At 42.7% G+C, this 22,094-nt stretch overlaps 1 long non-coding RNA gene across 5 annotated transcripts in view; it reads right to left on the reverse strand.

The window, feature by feature from the left end:
• LOC128844962 (uncharacterized) overlaps positions 1–21,785 on the reverse strand; it is an 88,198-nt gene extending 66,413 nt beyond the window's left edge. For 3 of the 5 annotated variants that reach the window (XR_008446565.1, XR_008446563.1, XR_008446567.1), the window contains exons 1-2: positions 5,917–6,096; positions 2,561–2,618 (exon numbers count right to left, since the gene is read on the reverse strand). This is a non-coding gene — a long non-coding RNA (uncharacterized LOC128844962). Of the gene's footprint in view, positions 1–2,560; positions 2,619–5,916; positions 6,097–21,651 lie in introns of those variants that run through there. The other 2 variants (XR_008446566.1, XR_008446564.1) reach the window with 1 other exon arrangement.
• Between the last annotated feature and the right edge of the window lie 309 nt (positions 21,786–22,094).

A 22,094-nucleotide genomic window follows, 5' to 3' on the forward strand; every position in this document is an offset into this window, starting at 1 on the left:
CTCAAGACTTTTGTTTGCCTTGTTGTTTTAGCCATGTCGGTCCCAGAATATTAGTGAGACAAGGGGGGTGAGAGGTAATATCTTGTATTGGACTCAGGACTTCTGTCATTTTGCAAAGTTCTGTAACTCTGTAGAGCTTGTTAAGAGTAAAGGGACAGTGATTAGAAATGCCTTTGCTAAGCCTATGTTCTTTGCTTTCCTGATATACTTGCTTGGAAGGAGTTAAATTAGAAGTCAGAGCGGCCACAGCTAGGTGGAACTATGAGGGAGTGTGTTTAAGCCACTAGGGGTTCGGAGGTCTGAGGCGTTGGTTCCAGGATTTGGGAATGGGGGTGGCTGGACTGCAGAGTCCCACCACCCAAGGGAGGGCTCAAACAAGAGGTCAGTGCCTGGGATAAGTGCTTTACAGAAGAAGGGTTAGGAACAGTAACTATACGCTGGCCAGACCCAGCTGGCTTGGAAGCACATGAGATCCTGCAACTTGGTCCACTCACAACAGACAGGTGACAATCAAGAGGGGAAACAGGCCAGGCTGTGGCGTCTCAGCTCCGCCCTGTGCTCTCTGCATTCTCCCTTCCCCCAGCGTGAGCTGCAATCACATGGTCCCTGCTATTCATATTGCCTCAGAAGTACATATAGCGTTCCTGTCCCCCAATTCTTTAGATAATGATTTTACAGCTTACCTATTTCCCTCTCTTAGTGTCCCCTCTAGTTCTTTCCACCCCAGCTATGCTATCCTCAAAGATTCTGCCTTTTTTTCCAAAACACTTTATTTTAAGAAGTCCCACTGGCTTTTTCATTCACAGAGAGACTGGTATCCACTTTGCCCTCATCTTTCTTAGGATTTGTCATGTGCCCATTACCCACAGCTCCTCCCCCTACAAGACTTGGGCTAGAGCCCCCATGGTCTCCCAAAATGTGCTTTCTTGAAATGGTCTTTTCCTGAAATGTCCATTCGCAATAAGGGATGCTGCAGGCCAGGAGGCAAAGTTGTAGGGGCAAGATCTGTATTGCCCACAGTGTTACAGGCTGGGATTCTGGATCTTGTCGACCAGCAGCCTGTCCATGGCTGGCCTGCATTCCTGAGCCACTGGTGCCACACTGTATTGAGTCCCTTCTAAACCTGATGCTCTTTGTCCAGTTCCACCCACCCTGTTACACAGCTCCAAGCTTGCTCCAATGCATATGCCCTACAGGAAATGACACATAAGGCTTCCGCCTTGTAGGCGGAGGGGAACCGGGTAGGACTTGGGAGGGGGTGCTTGGCACCTGTCATGCAGAAAGCAGGAGCTGGGTAAGGAGAAGCATTGCCTGGGAAGTCCTGGAGAAAGGGCTGTGAGACGAGGCTGTGAGGCTGTCAAGGTTGCTTTGTTTTGTATCTTTGTTTCTAAATTATTAAAGACAGTCTCGAGCAAAGGAAGCGGGGCTGTGCCACTGTTAGGAGCATGGTTTCACTTTCCCCAGCTGGTGGGGGGACAGCCCACCTACTTAAACTTCCATTTCCTCTCCACTGGTCAAGCACGTGCTGCCCAGTGGCTTCCAGGACCCTGGGAAATGGGTAGGTGTTCCCAACACAAATTGGGAATTTCCTGGATCCTCTGTGCTTTACGAAAATTGGCCAACATATGCCTGGTTATATAGATGCAAGCTCCACTCAGCATGTCTTCTGCCTAAAAGCTTCTGATGATATCTGAAGATACTGACCAGCACACAAGGGTTAATAACTTTTCTGGTTTACTCTATCACTCGTAGAGAAAAATTCCCTCCAAATGAAAATGGCAAAAATGACCTGTCTACTCTCAAAATGTACCTCATTTCAGCATTTTTCTCCTTTGTTTGGAACTGTTTTGTAACCATGGTGTTTGATTTCAGTTTTCTTTTAGATTTACTTATCCTAATAACAGGTTTAGACTTTAACCTTCTGATTTTTTGAAATATTTTTTTTAAAAGGACAAACTGAAATATATGAATGAATAAATCTAACCTTTCTGTGACTAAAACCAGTTGGAAATGATAAGGTGCAAAGCTCTGCTTTGTGATAAACAATTATTCCACACCTTAGAGCACTGGACATGAGTGTGCTTTCCCTCTTCTAAGGCAAATGCTATTTTGTAATAAAAGATGAAAGAAAATCTCAAAAGTGACACATTACGTGAATCAACTCATGGAATGGGCAGTAGGCACTTTCTGGGGTGCTTGTAAATACAGTTCCATGCAGGCACCTAGAGATCAGCTGCACCAGAAGATTCAGCAATAATATAGCACTAAATAAGAAGGTAAAGACTCCTAACTCATGGGGTCCCAATCTTCTTCACCTCTCTAAATGGTAATGCCATAGTTCCTCTGCTCCTTCCTGGAAGTTTTCCCTCCAGAATATGGTACCCTTTGAAACGACGTTAGCGCCATGGGTCAGGGGGTCTGTGGATACTTGGGGGCATCCAGAATGGGCAGCAGATGTGTGTGATCAAATTCCTACCCAAAGCCCCCATGTAGCATTTAGGTACAACTCAAAACAAATTCCAATGTGTTAGTAATCATAGGAAAACAAAAATTGCCATACCTGATCAGACTAGTGGTCCATCTGCTCCAGTATCCTGGATTATGCCAGCCCTTGATGCCTGAAAGTTATAAAAAAAAATTATCCTACTTAATCCAGCTATTAATTTTATTATTTATATAAATTACTAAAGTCATCACTATCCTCCTTATGTCACATAGGTCCACTCAACCCATTGTAATACCCTGTCTTGAGTGTGTGTGCACGCACACATGCAAACCACTGCCCAGTCTAGACAGAATCAACACAGTTCCTGTAAAAACAACAAGGAGTCTTGTGGCACTTTAAAGACTAACAAATTTATTAGCGCATACGCTTTTGTGGACTATGACCCACTTCTTCAGATGTATGGAGTGAAAATTACAGTAGGCAGGCATAAATATACAGCACAAGAAAAGATGGGAGTTGCCTTACCAAGTGGGGGGGTCAATGATTCAATCAGGGTGGATGTGTCCCATTCCCAACAGTTCACAAGAAGGTGTGAATGTCAACAGAGTAAAATTATGTTTTGTAGTGCTAACAATGCCAATTCCATCAGGGTGGATGGCCCGTACTCAACAGTTGATGGGAGATTACGTCTTGTAGTGACCCAGCCATTCCCAGTCTTTATTCAGGTCTAATTGGATAGTGTCAAGTTTGCAAATGAATTCCAGTTCTGCAGTTTCTCATTGAAATCTGTTTTTGAAGTTTTTTTGTTGAAGAATTGCCACTTTAAGTCTGAAATTGAGTGTCCAGGGAGGTTAAAATGCTCTCCCACTGTTTTTTTAATGTTATAATTCTTGACATCTGCTTTGTGTCCATTTATTCTTTTGCGTAGAAACTGTCCGGTTTGGCCAATGTACATGGCAGAGGGCCATTGCTGGCACATGATGGCATGTATCACATTATGTGCAAATGAACAAGCCCCTTATAGTGTGGCTGATGTGGTTAGATCCTGTGATGGTGTCACTTGAGTAGATATGTGGACAGAGTTGGCAATGGGGTTTGTTGCAGGGGACGGTTCCTGGATTGGTGTTTCTGTTGTGTGGTTGCTGGTGAGTATTTGCCTCTGGGTGCTGTCTGTAAGCGAGGACTGGTCTGCCTCCCAAGGTTTGTGAGAGTGAGGGATCGTCTTCCAGGATAGGTTGTAGATCCCTGATGATGTGTTGGAGAGGCTTGGGGAGGGGGGCTGTAGGTGATGGCTAGTGGCGTTCTGTTACTTTCTGTGTTGGGGCTGTTCTGTACTAGGTGACTTCTGGGTACCCGTCTGGCTCTGTCAATCTGATTCTTCACTTCTCCAGGTGGGTATTGTAGTTTTAAGAATGCTTGAAAGAGATCCTGAAGGTGTCTGTCCCTATCTGAGGGATTGGAGCAAATGCTGTTGTATCTTAGGGCTTGGCTGTAGACGATGGACCGTGTGGTGTGTTCTGGATGAAAGCTAGAGGCACGTAGGTTTCCGGTATAGGGTAGTGTTTATGTGTCCATCCCTTATTTGCACTGTAGTGTCCAGGAAATGGATCTCTTGTGTGGACTGGTCCAGGCTGAGGTTGATGGTGGGGTGGAAATTGTTGAAGTCCCGGTGGAATTCTTCAAGGACCTCCTTTCCATGAGTCCAGATGATGAAAATGTCGTCAATGTAGTGCAGGGGTAGGCAAACTATGGCATACGTGCCAAAGGCGGCACACGAGCTGATTTTCAGTGGCACTCACACTGCCCAGGTCCTGGCCACGGGTCTGGGGGGCTCTGCATTTTAATTTAATTTTAAATGAAGCTTCTTAAACATTTTAAAAACCTTATTTACTTTACATATAACAATAGTTTAGTTAGATATTATAGACTTATAGAATGAGACCTTCTAAAAATGTTTAAATGTATTACTGGCACGCAAAACCTTAAATTAGAGTGAATAAATGAAGACTCAGCACACCACTTCTGAAAGGTTGCCGACCCCTGATGTAGTGTAAGTAGAGGAGAGGCACTTGGGTACAAGAGCTGAGGAAACATTGTTCTAAGTCGGCCATAAAAATGTTGGCATGCTATGGGCCCATGCAGTACCCATCGCAGTTGAAGGTATAAATCGTCCCCAAATCTGAAATGGTTGTGGCTGAGGACAAAGTCACAAAGTTCTGTTACCACGTGAGCCGTGACATCATTGGGGATACTGTTCCTGACAGCTTTAGTCCATCTTTGTGTGGAATGTTGGTGTAGAGGGCTTCTACATCCACAGAGGCCAGGATGGTGTTTTCTGGAAGATCACCAACGGATTGTAGTTTCCTGAGGAAGTCAGTGGTGTATTGAAGATAGCTAGGAGGGCTGGTAGCATAGGGCCTGAGGACAGAGTCTATATAGCCAGACAATCCTGCTGTAAGAGTGCCAATGCCTGAGATGATGGGGCGTCCAGGATTCCCAGGTTTATGGATCTTGGGAAGCAGATAGAATACCCCTGCTCGGGGCTCCCGGGGTGTGTCTGTGTGGATTTGTTCCTGTGTATCTTTAGGGAGTTTCTTGAACAAATGGTGCAGTTTCTTTTGGTAATCCTCAGTGGGATCAGAGGATAGTAGCCTGTAAAATTTTCTATGTGTCTGCATGGCTGTTCTCCCTGGGCCCTCAGATCTACACAAGTATGTGTGACTAGCGCACCCTCCTGTGCCTGGAAGCCTGAAAAATGTATGAGACTCCCAATTCAACTGTACCTGTACTTGTGAATGGAGACACTTTTCTGCCTCCAATGGTAAATGCTTGTTTCCAAAGAAGAAGGATATTAACTACATGTGCACCTTGCTAACAATTGCTACGCCACTGCCTGCAATCACAGACTGTTACACTCCCCCTCACTTTTATTTGTCACAGTTAATGGTGATTCTCTTCAGCATGGGACTGCCTTTTCAGGTAAATAAAAGGTTTCTGTATACTGGTTTACTGATAGGAGCTATGGCAATTGGAGATATATCGAACATTAAAACTAATAAGTAACATGGTATAAATCACCAAAGCTGCTGGATATTTATCAGCCCACTGAAAAATATTCTTGGCAAGGCACTGCAAATCCTGCTTCAATAAATATTTGATGCACCAATTGCTGTAAAGATTTTTTGTTTCTTTTCATTTTGAAGAAGCTCCCTGAATGCATTTGCAAATACAAAGAAATCCCAAAGTGGATTCAAATTGAAATAAACAGAGAGAGAAAGCTAGTAAGCTACATTTTTATAATGACTTAATTGATGTTACTCCCACCCAGCAAAGGTACTCAGAGCCCTTTTCAGACAATTAACATTATAACATCCAAAAGACACAAAATCACATGCCCACCTAAAAAAAGTCATTAACAGAAGAGGTGGAACACACTTCTGGGGATACCCAGAGCTGTGAGCCATTGTTACCTGTCTGCCTCAGCAAGAGTGTGTCAGCTCCCCGCCACACCAGTCTGTCTTCCTCACCCATGAACTCCTCCAGGCGCTCCTGGCCTAGTCCTCGCTTAGCATGCAGTTAAAAATCATTGGACTCGAGCCCCCCGAGCTCCTTAGAGATGTTTCTCTACAATGCACAGCTCCTACCACTTTGCTCTGTTAAAAAGTCAGACATCACAGCTCATTGCCTGGGGGTAAATACACACTTCCTTTCAAACACTGCACTGAATTAGTTTATAGTAAAAGTGAAATAAGTTTTTCAAAAAAGGAACATGGATTAAGTCATACCAAGCAAAGAGAGAAAGGGAGAGATGGTTACGAACAAATAAAAGTAAAAACACATCTAAAAGTCTAAAATTTAATCTAGCAAGATATAGTCTTTGTTAAAGATGTTTTTTTCACCCACAATCTCCTTTTTACTGGCCGGCCTGGCCAGAACCCATCACAGAGATCAAATCACTTTGTCTCCTGAGGTGAAGGATAAAAATGGAGTCTCCACCTGTACCTTATATCCCTAAAGGGATGTCTTTGTCTTACAAGTCCGAAAGGCCTTTTGGGGACTCAGTCTCCTGTATCTCTCTGGCGTGCAGGAGCCATGTTAATTCTCTGTCTCTGGAGTTCAGGAACAGGAAGGATAACCTGTGCTGGTTTAGCTCGATAGCTTTGTTTACCGCTAATATGTAAACTGAGATAAACCCACTTTTCTTTGTCTAGGACAGACCTGTTTATCACCTTTATGTAGACTGGGCTGTCTTGCCTTAAACAGCATAAAGACAAAATTCATAAATTCACATATAAAGTCAACACATGCATTTTACAATGATATTAATAACAGGTGTGTTATTACCTTTCATATGATACCTCACAAGGTATATTTTGTTCAGTATCACAGCAGTAGTGTGTAGAACGTGAATACAGGGTGCTTAGGGTCACAGGAGGTCTGACCAAGTGATGTTAAAGAAAACTTGAGTGTTTCTGGTGATTTTTGAAAGTGGGATTGGATGTCCTATGGCAGACTATCCTGTGTCCTACACACACTGCAATGAACCACATTCCAAAGTGCCAAGCATAATGTCACCTTATTTTGGTTAAAGTTATTCCAGCTCGTAATATCAGAGAAATTATGACAATATGTTGTTCTACATGAAAGTACATGACAGAGCTATTTGTAAGACCTGGCAGCTGCCACTCTCGGCACAGCAGATGGCAGCGATAAAAACACAATGCAGAGAACAGGTTGATAAAGACATTTCCGTCATTACACTTTCACTTTACAATTACACTCGACTGCAAGATACAATTGAAATGCATGACTCTGTCACTCTCGGGCAGGAGGAACTTGCTTATCTGTGGAAAATCACTCTGGTGTAACAATTAATTTCATACATATTATTAATCAATATAATTCATCTCCTGTCCGCAGATGCAGGAAGAGGCAACCAGCAAAGACACCTGAAATCCAGGGCTGCCCAGAGGGGGAGGCAAGTGGGGCAATTTGCCCCAGGCCCCGGGCCCCATAGGGGACCCCACGAGAATATAGTATTCTATAGTATTGCAACTTTTTTTTATGGAAGAGGCCTCCAAAATTGCTTTGCCCCAGGCCCCCTGAATCCTCCGGGTGGCCCTGCTGAAATCTTCACAGTGAGCAGCGCTAACTGGTCATCCTCTTCTTCTCCCAGTGGGAAAGAGACAATCGTCTGTCATCAGTAGCGAAAAGCCACGGTGAGGGATAGTAACAAACACACACATCTGTGACAACTATCACTTCATGTTCCCGCACTGAGGGCCATCGAGTGAGTTACATTCACTCACTAGTCCTTCATCTTCAGCTCTCTTGGGTTCCTTAATGGGTCTGGTGCTGGTGGAAGGTACAAGCAGATAGCCCTCAGGCCTGATAACATCTATTTACCCTGAAGCACACAGAGCGGGGCAGCAGCTGTGCCAGCTTCTCCCATACTCTTCTCCATCAATAAGCTTGATTCCTACCATAGAGGGACCACTGCTCAACATGATGGGGGACTCCTTGGCCTCTCTGCCGAGATGGCCAAGATCAGGGGCAGGCAATTCAGATCAATGGTGAAGGCATATTTGGCATTGAGGATCGCTGTCCACTAGAAATGGAATTCTGACTCCCATTTCATTTCACACAGGCCACTGGTCACTACTGACCTGGAACTGGTGACCAGTTGCCAGGGGATGTTGCAAAGACCAAAACAGTAACTGGATTCAAAAAAGAATTAGATACATTCTAATTCTAGTTCATGGAGGCTAGTTCCATCAATGGCTATTAGCCAAGATGGTTAGGGATGCAACCCCATGCTCTGGGTGTTCCTAAAGCTCTGACTGCCAGTAACGATGCTGGTTCTGGCGGGACCCAACTGAGAGTGCCAATTCAGGACAAATTGCTTAAAACAGGGCAGTTGCAACCCAAGGCTGGGGTTTTTCCACCTCTAAAGCAAACCAAACCAGCCAGACAAAGAGGACTTTGGTCTCACCCCACTGGCTAACCACAAGTCACACAAGCAATTCCCTTAGACACTCCAGTTTCCCAGTATCACCACCAGTGCCACTCGTTATGGGGATGAATGGTTAGGAAAACCAATACCCCAGTAAAAGAAAAAAGGTTCTCCTGATCCCCACGGACCAAGCCCCAGACCCAGGTCAATATACAAATCAGATCTTACCCACAAATCACACTGTTGTCAATCCTTTAGAATCTAAAATCTAAAGGTTTATTCATAAAAGGAAAAAGATATAGATGAGAGCTAGAATTGGTTAAATGGAATCAATTACATACAGTAATGGCAAAGTTCTTGTTTCAGGCTTGTAGCAGTGATGAAATAAACTGCAGGTTTAAATCAAGTCTCTAGAGTACATCCCCAGCTGGGATGGGTCATTCAGTCCTTTGTGTAGAGCTTCCATTTGTAGCAAAGTCCCTCCAGAGGTAAGAAGCAGGATTGAAGACAAGATGGAGATGAGGCATCAGCCTTTTATAGTCTTTTCCAGGTGTAAGAACACCTCTTTGTTCTTACAGTGGAAAATTACAGCAAAATGGAGTTTGGAGTCATTGGGGCAAGTTCCTGCATACTTTGCTGAGTTACCAGTATCTGCCTTCTCTCAATGGGTCAATTGTATAGCTGATGGTCCTTAATGGGCCACCAAGCAGGCTAGGCAGAGCTAACACCAACTTGTCTGGGATGTCTCCCAGAAGCATAGCTTAAGTTTGAAATACAGACAGTATAGAGCCAATATTCATAACTTCAACTACAAAATTGATACACACATACAGACAGCATAATCATAACCAGCAAGCCATAACCTTGTCTTAGACACCTCATTTGACCCCTTTTATACAAGATTTGGAGCCACTACAGGACCTTGGTTGCAACCATGTTCTATACGCTCCCAGTTCAAGTCAATAACGTGACACTGACAGATCCTGGGACTGGACAACAGGGGGTGGATCACTTGATGACTTCCCTGTTCTGTTTGTTTTCTTTGAAGCATCTGGCACTGGACACTTTCAGAAGACAGGATACTGGGCTAGACAGACCATTGATGTGACCCACTGTGGCCATTCTTATGCTCTTATTACCCTGAGATGAAAAGCCTCAGTCCATCTCAGCACAGAAGAGTTGTCTGAATGTCTGTGAGAGTCATCAGAGGCAGACTCCCACCATTGGAGACCATCACAGCATTGACATCAAACTAAAGTATCTTGCTATAGTGTTTTCAGACTGAATAATCAGATCCCATTCCTGCCTATAAAGCAGCTACTGAAAATAGCGAGTGAAACAGTAAAGAGTTTTCCCAGACAGTTGCACTAGATAAAAAGAAATCCCAAGCAGCATATGTAGGCCTGGCAGGATGAGATGAAGCTGAGAGAGAGGCCACCACAAGAGTGTATTATGAAGACATACAATTTATGGGAAGAGGTCACTCCTTTCCAGCTCCAGTTCTTGCCTCCTCTAGTGGTCAATACTTGATGCTGATGTGGAAAAAAATATATAGCTAATGCAGCAGGCCAATTGTCCATACCTATGTAAAGGGGAAAATAATCCTGTACTGTCCCGGGGGGCAGTCATCTTACACCCGAACACCTGAGACACATGTGCCCTTAACTTCACAGCTGCAAATATTATTGGTCATATAGTCATCCACATTTTAAAATCTGACTGCAGACTTTAACTGTCTGTATCCTTGCAGCTGGGAGCTCCCCAAGCCAACTACATGCGCTGTGGAGAAGTGCTTCCTTTTATTTGTTCTAAATTCACCAGCCATTACTTTAATTAAATGACCCCTTCTTTGAAGGTGTGAAAGGAATGTTCTGGACAGCTTTCATTGTCCCTTTCATAACCTCTGTCAAAAAAAACCCTAACTTTTCTCTTTCCCTATTTACATAATCCCATTGTTCGCATTCCCTCTTCATAAGTAATCCTTGTCCCAAACTCTAACCTTTTCAGGATCCCTTCTAACTCAGCTCAGATTTTTTCAAGGAGAGGCAACCAAAACTCAACAGAGGGGATTTAAATACACAAACATGAATAATAATTTGGAATTGTGCAAGAACATTTTTACTGGATGCCCAAAAAGCCACAATCAAAAAAGAAGGCCAAATTGCTTTTTAAAAAAAGTCTGGCTTAGAGGAGAAGAGAAAGCAGCTGTAAATATTTATAACAAATAGAAGAATAGAGATGTTGACGTAATGAATATAGATCAGAAATGAGGAATTGTAGAAAACTGAAAAGGGAAGTAAAAGGACTCTAGGAGAAATCTATGGCTGACACAGAGGACAAAAGGGTGAATACAATTCTTAGATCTCAAATAGTAGTAGAGACGTTATTTTACCTCTGTACTTAGCACGGGTCCAATTGTTGCTGAAATACTGTACCCACTTCTGGTCTCCGCAGTTCAAGAAGGATGTTGATAAGTTGGAGATGGTTCACAGAAGAGCTTCGAGAATGATTACAGGATAGAAAACACACCCTATAGACATAGGCTCCAGGAGCTCAATTTATTTAGCTTAACAGAGAGAAGGTTAAGGGATGATTTGATTAAAGTCCATAAGTATCTACATGGGGAACAAATATTTAATAATGGGCTTTTCAATCTAACAGAGAAAGGTGTAACATGATCCAATAGCTAGGAGTTGAAGCAAGATATATTCAGACTGGAAAAAAGACATACATTTTTTACAGTGAGGGTAACTAACCACTGGAAAAATTTATCAAGAGTCATAGTGAATTCTCCAACATTGGTAATTCTGAAACAAAAATTATTTCAGGGAAATCTTATGGCTTGTGTTATGCAGGAAGTCAGATCACAGTGGCCCCCTCTGGCCTTGGAATCTATGAAAGTTTCAAACAGAAGTGGCCCACAAGTACCCAAACCAGATTTCCCTAAAGCCCATATGAAATGAGGTCTGTCTTTTGGACACTCCAGAAGGCACTGCACATTGACCACATTATTTATTATTATAATTTATTTGTAGCATCTAGGAGCCCCAGTCACAGACTAGGACCCCATTGTGCTAGGCACTGTACAAAAAGATCCTGCCCCAGAGAGCTTACATTCTATTTTCTATGCTTCATTACAAAAACCAAGGAAGTCTGAGTGAATGCTTCCTCCCAGTACAGTACTGTCTGCTATTGCTGATTACCACATAAGTTCTGTCCCTAACCCTTTCCTTGTCCTTGAGAGAGCTGTTGGGAAGTCCCTGAAAGGGAGGACCAGCTGAGGGAACTGAGCGACAGCCTGAGGAGCAGCACAAAACAGACTTTTCTCTGTGTAGCACTGAGACAGTGGGAGGGGCATCACCATAAAAATTACTCAGTAAAATGATACCGCTCATAAAAGCCAGTTCTTATGTCTCTTGTGGTGCTAGTGAAAGCTGAAGAAATATAGCAATGGAAGACTCAGGTCACAGAGCATGTTGGGTCTGAGTGAGATATTCCGAGAACCCAGTTTCCCTACGTTCTCCCCCTACACAAAGCATCCCACATCTGATTGTGTCTAGTGGAAAATGCTGCTTAAGATGTGGTTGCTCAATGGTTCCCCAATGTCATTGTTCTGTGTTGCCAGAGTCACCCATCAAAGCAGCCAGAAGACCCTTTTGTGCTTTGGCTGCCAGAAGCAGCAGCACAGTCATGGTGATTGTTGTGGGTGAGATCAGATTAATCCCTGCACACTGTCTGGAAACTCCTTATGAGGGGGTGGGGGGAGATGGGAAAGGGGAGGCTGCCTCTGTAATATACATTCCAACTCACCCAATCCATCTGATGTAATTTTGCCAATGAACAGTTCAAGTAATTTACAAGTCCCTTCTTGGGATTATATATTTGGGGCATCTGTTTAGTTTTTATTACTTCTGGCCTTGGCTTCAATACTCCTTCACAGATCAAATAACTGCTTCCCCTATTCGCTAATTCAAACAGCTGGTTATTACTCACCAAGCTCCTGGTATAATCACCAGGGGAAGAATTATAAATAAATGTGTACAAGCAAACAGATGCTGTCATTTAAAAAATCAATCCATCTAGTAAAAATGTCCCACTTAGGACTTAACTACTGAATTGCTGAGCATGTGTTGATGTTATTTTAATAAAATCCAAAACCAATGGCAGAGTTTTCTTGATTAATTCAAATTAGCAAATGAGGAAAGAGTGTTATAAAGGAAAAGATGGCTACAAATAATGAGTCAAATCCTGAGGGTGCTGAACACCTGCTATTCCTGATGAAGTCAATGGGACTGTAGGTGCAGAGCCATCCTCAGACATTTGGTCCAATATATCATTTTTCTACACCCGACGAACAACGTAACATAACCATAGCTCCCTGTCTCTGGCTCCCAGGAATCCATGGTTGACAAAAGGAACTGAAAACAAGGTACGTTTACTGGCTCTTTATTTTCTTCTTTTTCAACCTATTACTCATTTTTAAAAAATAAATATTTTCCACATGAATTACAGTGCAAGTGGAAGATAAAATTCCTGGAGAATGAATGTCCTGTCTGCAGAATTAGTAAAGTACAGGCAGAAGCAGTGAAAGATTCCTCTTGCTGACTCCCTGACCATCTTCAGCCCTGTTTTGCAAGCACCATTTCCTGGGTAGGAGGACAGGTCAGTCTCCAGAACCCATTAAAACCTTGGCTCCTCTGATGAAAATGGTAGCAGCAGCACTTGTGGTGGTGACACTGCTCTGCAAGGAATTGAAACAGAGTTCCATAATTGATTTCCACAGGCTGCCCAGCAACCCTCAAATGGTAATAACCGTTGTTCACTGATAACATGGGCTGGACTAGAGTCAGTGACTTAGAAGTGAAAAACTGTACATACAGTTCACTCTCATGGATCTACTACGAGAGGCTCTCGATATGGCTGACACCTGACACAGCAAGCATTTCAATTTGCTATCAGATGGCAAGACTTTATGACTCAGCCTTCGCAAATACATTTGCATCCACCAAAATACATTTGCATCCTGGTCACTCTCAACCAGGTCATTAGCTGTAGGACAACACTGCAAGCTGTTAATAATATTTTCTAAACCAAGGGCCAAACACAAACACAACATATGCCTAAAAATCTGCTTTTATCATATTTTAACTGAAAGAGACCTAGTCAAGTACATGAATATTTCAAGATATTCCATTATTCAAATCATTGAACACAATATAACCATTTTATAAGTAAATCCCCATCCACTGTATGCGCAGCATGGCATAGTGAGTACATGTACCCTTTCTCTTCTCTCTCATTGACACTCCTGGCATCAATACACCTCTAGCCCGTTATAACGCTGCCCTCGGGAGCCAAAAAATCTTACCGTGTTATAGGTGAAACTGCGTTATATTGAACTTGCTTTGATCTGCCAGAGCATGCAGCCCCGCTCCCCCGGAGCGCTGCTTTACCGCATTATAGATAAATATAAATAAATAAATTAAATAAATAGCCAAATTTGTGTTATATCGGGTCGCGTTATATCGGGGTAGAGGTGTACTTTTAATCAGAGTTTAAATCTGTGCCTGACTGGCTCTTCACTTACAGAACTCCTCAACTTCTCCAAGGTTGTTATACCACAATATTCTTCTAGAGACTGTGTGTACAGACAATGGTGTTATTTGGCAATGGAAAATAGAAAATCCAAATCTTTCTAATGTAATCTGCAATTTGTGGAGAGATTCCTGAGAATAATATTTAAACTTTGGGAAACAATGACTGAATAAGAATCAGATTTACATTGCTTGCAACTTCAGGAATTTAAAAGTTCATCTAGATGGCACGACCAATCAGAAAGTCCATCAAAGTAAAGTTTGCAACATTTGTTAACATTGGACTGATCAAATATTGACAAATGTGGCTTAACAAAAGAAGTGTCCCTTTCCAAGGCAATAAATGTTCCAATAGCAGTCTGCATACAAAGCATCAGCACACATTTAACATTCAATGGCTGAGAGTGGTCAGCCAAGTTCTAGATAAATGGGCCGGGACAGCAAAAGCTCCAATCCTTTTGAGGAGACTCAAAGACAGAGAAAGGGAGAGGGGAAACCAAGAATGGATCACCAAATCAAGCAAGTGAACCAAATCTACAGAGTACTGACAACAGATCAATTTTGTATTGGATTTTACAAATGGATAGGGAGCCAGTTATGGTAGAACAGGAGGGGGAGTGATCGATAACTATGGCAAGGAAGGCTGGCTCACAGGCAAGCAAAGAGAACAAAATGAGGAGATGCTTCCAGAGTTGTCAGGACACGGCATTTATAGGAAAAATTTGTGACTGAGTGAGCTTGTTGACAACAAGGAGAATGAGTAAATCCTACAAGGGGTCTCTTCCTGGGTTCATTCCTGGTATCACCTGATGGCTCCCCCCGCCTTAAAAATAAAGTTATTGTTCAATTGTTAAAAAGAAGGGGACTGGCATTTAAGCAGAGGCATCTGACGACTCAGGATTTGGGATCCCCTTTATCAACCCCGGAGTGCCCCTACCTGACACAAGGTATCTATTTATCTTAGGGTTTTGTACTGGTACTGTCAACCATAGTATCTGAGCAACTCCCATATTAATTAGATTAGCATAGGAAGGTCCATAGTAGACTTTGCTTCATTGCTGCATGTGACAGTCTGCAATCCAAAAATAGCTAAGCCTTTCAGCACTCATCTGTAGTTTTTATAAATATATTAACCCATTTTCAAAACAAAAAAAAGGTTCAAAGTTCAGAATAGCCATCTTCTTCATATCATCATTCTACCCCACCACTATCATTCACATGTAATCAAGTCACCCCTTAACCTTCTCTTTGTTAAGCTAAATAGATTGAGCTCCTCAAGTCAATCACTATGAGGCAGGTTTTCCAATCCTTTAATTATTCTTGTGCCTGTTCCTTGAACCGTCTCTAATTTACCAACATCCTTCCTGAACTGTGGACACCACAACTGGACACAGTATTTCTGGTTGCACCAGTTCCAAATACAGAAGTAATATAATCTACTTTTACTCAAGATTCTCCTCTTTTATGCATGCCAGGATCACATTAGCTGTTTTTGATACAGCCTTGCACTGGGAGCTCATGTTCAGCTGATTATCCAGCATGATCCCCAGCCTTTTTCAAGTCACTGCTTCCCAGGATAGAGTTCCCCCAACCTGTAAATATGGCCTACATTCTTTGTCATTAGTGGGTTATACTTTGCATATGGATGTAAATGTAGTTTATGAGTAGATAAGGCTTCCCTACTGGTTCCTTTATTTCTCTCTCCAGATGTTCAGTTTCTTTTTGCTTTACTCAAATGGGCCAGTTCTGTGCATGCTGAATTTCAAGAGAATATAATCAAAGATTCTGGAGGTAACAGAATGCATCGTGCAAATCTAGTCTGAAATGTTATCATAAAATTAATGCAAGAAGACGTCTGGTAATCGCCATATTATCTGGTAAGGTTGAAGGAAGAAAAAGGATAAGAGGCATTAAAGGAAAAACAAGACCTGCATCTCTGAAATGCTTCAAGGAGTCAAAGTCCTCTACCATCATCACGTTCTTTTGTCTTGTGTCTGAAAGCCCTAATGAGGATCCAGGAAGGCAAGGTGCTCAGTAGATAAATGCTGTATATTGTGCCACTTTCAACCTCCTGTGTGTGTGTGTGTCTCTCTCTCTCTCTCACACAAGCAACATCACATAATGATTCTCAGTTTTGTCAGAAAGTTTCCTCAGCATGTTCAGATTAAGTGACAAATGAATAAGAGGAAGGACCTGACTCAGAACAAATTGTATCAGAAGATGTAGCTGTCTCAAAGAAAATGAGAATGAGGCAGATGAATCCCAATACTGTGCTCTGCCCAGCAACTAGTGTCTCTATCCCTGTATTCTTACATTATGAGCACTAATTATGGATGGATTTCTGCAGCATATAAGGTTGGGTCTACACTACAGACTGAATCATTTTTTAAATCAGTTGCTAGATACAGCTCCGTCCCAAACCCCGCATCCAATACTAGTTGAACAGCAATGACCCTCTGTTTTGTGCAGCACCAAGTTGTGTTCATGTCAAATGTGAAAAGTGTTGACATTCATATGAGTTTCCATATTATAAATGCAGCCAAAAGGGATTCTTTTCATCTTTTTCACACCTCTCGTTTCAGCTGCTGGTGTGGCAAATAGTCAGTGTGCTGAAATTAAGGTGAACTGTGATCTAGGGATTTTGCTTAGAAATAAATATAGTTCAATGTTATTTTACTATACCCGCAACACATACTACTACGTCACAAGAGTAAGTCAGTCCTATATAGAGCTATTGCCCATCGCACATGGATTTAATGAGAATAACCTTGGAAAATTGTAAGTTCTGCTCTTTAATAGGTGCTGTAATTTATGTCCCTCTTACTTAAAATACAAAGAGCCCGCTTCTTATGCAATGTACTATTTTTGAGCTATGCCGCATTTTAGAGACAAGCTATATTCAGCATGTATTTGGTAAACACTTTATTTTCCCAACAGTAACTTTGTATAGACTGGAATAAATACAAAGTAAAAAGATTCTTGTTTTATCTATTTTCTAAACTATTTCATGTATATTGATGAGGAGGAGAATGGAAAAGAAACAAAGATGTCATACATATTTCAATGGAATGTGCTTCAGTGAGTTGCACAAAGGAGCAAAGACACCTGTGAGTAGGAGGAAGACAGGGGAACCATGGGACAGGAACACAGATCCAGTTGCCTGACCTTCCAGTGGATCTTGTGGGATCTAAACCCCCTGCCCATTCTTTATGGGAGCATAAGGGGTGTGGAAAACTCTTTCAGGGGACCTGATGGAGTATTCCTCCTTTTCTGGTCCATCTCCAGGTTTTTATATGGCAGGATGAGATCCAGCCATTGGTAATTAAAGACCAAAGGATTCAAGCCTGCTTTTTTTTTTCCAGCTTCAGCTTTTCAGTGAGAAGAGCAAACAGCCCATTGTTGCTAAATCATAGTTTTGTGTTCAGTGTCCTTCCACAAAGCCTAAAAACCCCTTATGCTGTGTTTGTACAGACTAATGGCCAATTTTGCAGCTTTCAGAAACTGGATGTACACTCCAGTAATGTGGCTAAAGACAAATGATTCTGGACAAAACCTATCATTAAAACTTCATTTTATCTAAAAAAAAAAAAAATCCTGAGTTAGTATTTTAATCCATTTTAACTGTTAAATACTACCAACCAGAACAAGTTGTTTTTCACACAAAATTGAACCTTTCAAATGTTAATTTGTAAAGGACTATGTACTCTTCTAATAGGCAAAACAAAAATTATGCTCCTAAATATTTCTACCTAGCTTTCCGTGTAGCTGTAGAGTAGGAATCCATATGCCTCTACATGCTTTGTATAAACTGTTGCACTCAAAAGAGCTTTTACCCTTAAAAAAGGTCCTAGTTCTCACATATTCCACCAGCAAGTAATACAAGCTGCAAATCCAAGATCCATATTGACAAATAACACCACATATGTATTGTTTTGAATACAACAGATTTAGTTGTGTTCCACTGCATTGCAGTTAGCTGTTGTACTGCTAACAGTTTAATACACTACAGAGCTAAATACTTCATTAGGAAATAGTATCAGAGATTTACAAGACAAACCCAATAATTAACCAAATCCAATAACATACCCTACTCCTCCATCAAAGTTCTTGGCAGGGAAAGACTTGTACCAATGGCCAAACCCAGATGCAAAGCAGGCAAGTGCTCTGCAAGCTTCTCCTATCAAAGTCTGGTGACATTCCTTAATCCTGATTCAGACCACCCTATCGTATTATAATCCTAAACCCAATACAGTTCAGTCCTGACTGCAACAGCCATACGGATTTGTCAATGTCCTTCAACTATGACTTGTAGCAACTCATTCTATTCCAGCCCTGGGACTCTGACACAGCTTAGCTAATGGGCCTGATCCTGGACAATAAAAGTAAGTATGAGATAAAATAAGCTAAGGCCTGAATGGGGATACCTACTGGATAGCAACAGAAGTGACAAACAGAGAAGCGAATACCAAAAATCTGAAGAGAAACCAAAGGAGACAAGAACATATCCTTGATAAAAACAGTTTAATAAACTCTTGAAAATGACAGTGATATGCAGAATATTTTAAAACCTAGAATGAGAAAATGAGTTTTGAAAATTAGGAAGTCTTTGTAAAAACACTTATTGATAAAGAGCAGGTATGGGGGGATACTTGTAAATTTACAATGTGAAGTTAGCAAATTCAAATTACATGTTTTATAAACTATTAAAGGATGAACATAAACATTATTTTGTCAATATTTTTTTAATAGATCATGAAGTGGAGAGGTACCGGAAGACTGGAATACAACGAACTCAGTACCAGTTTTCAAAACAAGAAGGAAAAGAGATCCCCCCAATTACCCTCCTGTAAGTCCTTAGTGAAATAATAAAAGATATTTTCATTTAAAAAAAAAATCACTAAACATCTGAAAGGTAACAGTCATGAATCATAAACAGCACTGGGAGATTATAAAATATAAATCTTGCCAGACAAATGTGATTGCTCTTTTCTGACAGAATTGCAAAAATTAATGGTTGAAGGGATCAGATATGATGTAATATATTTGGATTTTAGTAAAGAATTTGAGACTGTGCCTCATGAAATCTTAATAGAAAAATAATTGGAATCAGTTTGGATATTTCAATCATGAAGATTGAAAACTGACAGAACTATAAACACAGGAAAATAATAAATGGTCATGTATGAAGTGATTCTACCAGGACGAGTGCCAGGTCTCATTTTGTTTAACATTTTCACTGATGATCTGGAAGACGGAGAAACCAGCATGTTACTAAAAGTCACAGACATATTGGGAGAGCTGCAAATACAATACAGGCAGACAAAGGAACCTACTACTTTCTTCATGGCCACATCATAAGCAAAATCATGGCCGTAGCCTATTAACCTATTCTGAGTGACAAATGGTTTTTCAAACCAAAATGCTTTCTACCAAATCCAGATCCCAGCACAACCTGTGGCAAAGAGCTCTCTTTATATTTTGTAGTAACGATTGTCCAGATCAGAGGTGGTGTTGTCTTCTCCAAACAACCCTACATAAAAGAGATACAAGGGAGATTGAGAAAAAGCTGGATTTTTCTTTTTTGCAAACCCAGTGACTTCTTTTGGTTTTTTTACGTGGTTTGAATTTCTATGTTGCTCTAAAGTATTTACACGGACATAATATGCATGTCCGTTTTTTTAATTCTACAGCATTATGTTCAAATTTCAATCTGTAAATGGATATTTTAACTATTCTAATGGCTAAAAGGGAAGTGATGACACATCAAGGTTCTACTTGTGCCTTTTAGGAAACATTACCATATGGCACAGCCCAGAAAGGGGATGGAAATAAGTGGTTATTAGTGCCTGGACAGAAGGGCATGGCTAATGACATTTTGGAGGTACTTGATTGGTTACAGACTGATGCCATTATTTATGTTGCTCTAAAATCTAGAGGCCCACAGTCCCTGAAAATTAGGCCTGATATAAATGACAAACTGAAACCACACAAGGATAAATACGTGAAACACTTCAGAGAAGGTATGGATCCTTTCTATTACTTAACCAAGATAACTGATCCTCCATAGATGTCATAGACTGAGCCCGGAACACAGAGGCCAAAACATGGCTGATGGAAGCAATCCCAAGCTCCTTCCTGCTCTTCTAACATTGAAAATTGACAGAATTCTACCCAAAACCTGTCTAGGATGTTGTGTCACACATAGTTTGTTACACTGAGAAGATAAAATCATAGGGCAGGAAAGGCCCTCACGCTGTCATTTAGCATGTCCCCTTTTGCTGAGGCAAGATTAAGTATACGCAGACCATTTCTAACAAATGCTTGTATAACCCGAACTTAAAAATCTCCAAGACAGTAACCTGTGGCAGTGCTTAGCTCTCCTTAGTTAGAAACCTTTTCCTTACATTGCAAATAAATCTCACTTCCTGCAAATTAAGCCAACTACTTCTTGTCCTACCTCACTCTAACCACCTTTACACAGCTTTAGACTGTCATAACGTCCCCCTGCGCCTTCTCTAGACAGGCCTCACTCTTCATCTTTGCTTACAGACCGGGCTTTCTAACCCTCTTCTTTCTGTTGCTCCCCTTGGGGCTGTCTCCAACCTGCCCACATCGTTACAATGGCTCCATGTCTAGTTGGCAGCCGGTTTCAAGTGGAGTGCCCCAAGGGTCGGTCCTGGGGCCGGTTTTGTTTAATATCTTTATTAATGATCTGGAGGATGGTGTGGACTGCACTCTCAGCAAGTTTGCAGATGACACTAAACTAGGAGGCGTGGTAGATACACTAGAGGGTAGGGATCGGATACAGAGGGACCTAGACAAATTAGAGGATTGGGCAGAAAAAAACCTGATGAGGTTCAACAAGGACAAGTGCAGAGTCCTGCACTTAGGACGGAAGAATCCCATGCACTGCTACAGACTAGGGACCGAATGGCTAGGTAGCAGTTCTGCTGAAAAGGACCTAGGGGTCACAGTGGACGAGAAGCTGGATATGAGTCAACAGTGTGCTCTTGTTGCCAAGAAGGCTAACGGCATTTTGGGCTGTATAAGTAGGGGCATTGCCAGCAGATCGAGGAACGTGATCGTTCCCCTTTATTCGACATTGGTGAGGCCTCATCTGGAGTACTGTGTCCAGTTTTGGTCCCCACACTACAAGAAGGATGTGGAAAAATTGGAAAGAGTCCAGCGGAGGGCAACAAAAATGATTAGGGGGCTGGAGCACATGACTTATGAGGAGAGGCTGAGAGAACTGGGATTGTTTAGTCTCCAGAAGAGAAGAATGAGGGGGGATTTGATAGCAGCCTTCAACTACCTGAAGGGGGGTTCCAAAGAGGATGGAGCTCGGCTGTTCTCAGTGGTGGCAGATGACAGAACAAGGAGCAATGGTCTCAAGTTGCAGTGGGGGAGGTCCAGGTTGGATATCAGGAAAAACTATTTCACTAGGAGGGTGGTGAAACACTGGAATGCGTTACCTAGGGAGGTGGTGGAGTCTCCTTCCTTGGAGGTTTTTAAGGCCTGGCTTGACAAAGCCCTGGCTGGGATGATTTAGTTGGGAATTGGTCCTGCTTTGAGCAGGGGGTTGGACTAGATGACCTCTTGAGGTCCCTTCCAACTCTGATATTCTATGATTCTATGTTACCAACGCGCAGCCCCCACACCTGGGCGGGCGAGTCCGGCGGCGGCCTTGGCAGCGGCAGCGGCAGCTCCAGGGGGTGAGCTACCCCGCACTGACACGCCGGTGAACGCTGCTCCCCCCCCGCCCCCGGGACATGGGCCTTTCTTGCCACGTCACCGCCCGGGTCACGCGGCGCGGGGCGGGGCGCTCTGACCCCCGACTGACTGACTGACCCCGCTGCAGCGCCCCGCCCCCTGCCCCGCCCCGCCCCGCCCCGCTCGCTGACCCCAGCGCCGGGCTCCGCTGCCTCGGCCCTTGGGAGCTCGGACCCGGCCCGGCCGGGAGCGGCTCGCGGGCAGGGGGCGGGTTCACACCCACCGGCGTGTCAGGGACTTGGTCGGACTCGGGCCCGTATCGCCCGGGCCTGTCGCCCTCCCGCCGCCCGGGAGCCGGGCCGAGCCCCGCAGCGCCTGAGGCGGGCGGGCC

Source organism: Malaclemys terrapin, chromosome 10 (assembly GCF_027887155.1).
Source record: "Malaclemys terrapin pileata isolate rMalTer1 chromosome 10, rMalTer1.hap1, whole genome shotgun sequence".
Lineage (NCBI taxonomy): Eukaryota > Metazoa > Chordata > Testudines > Emydidae > Malaclemys > Malaclemys terrapin.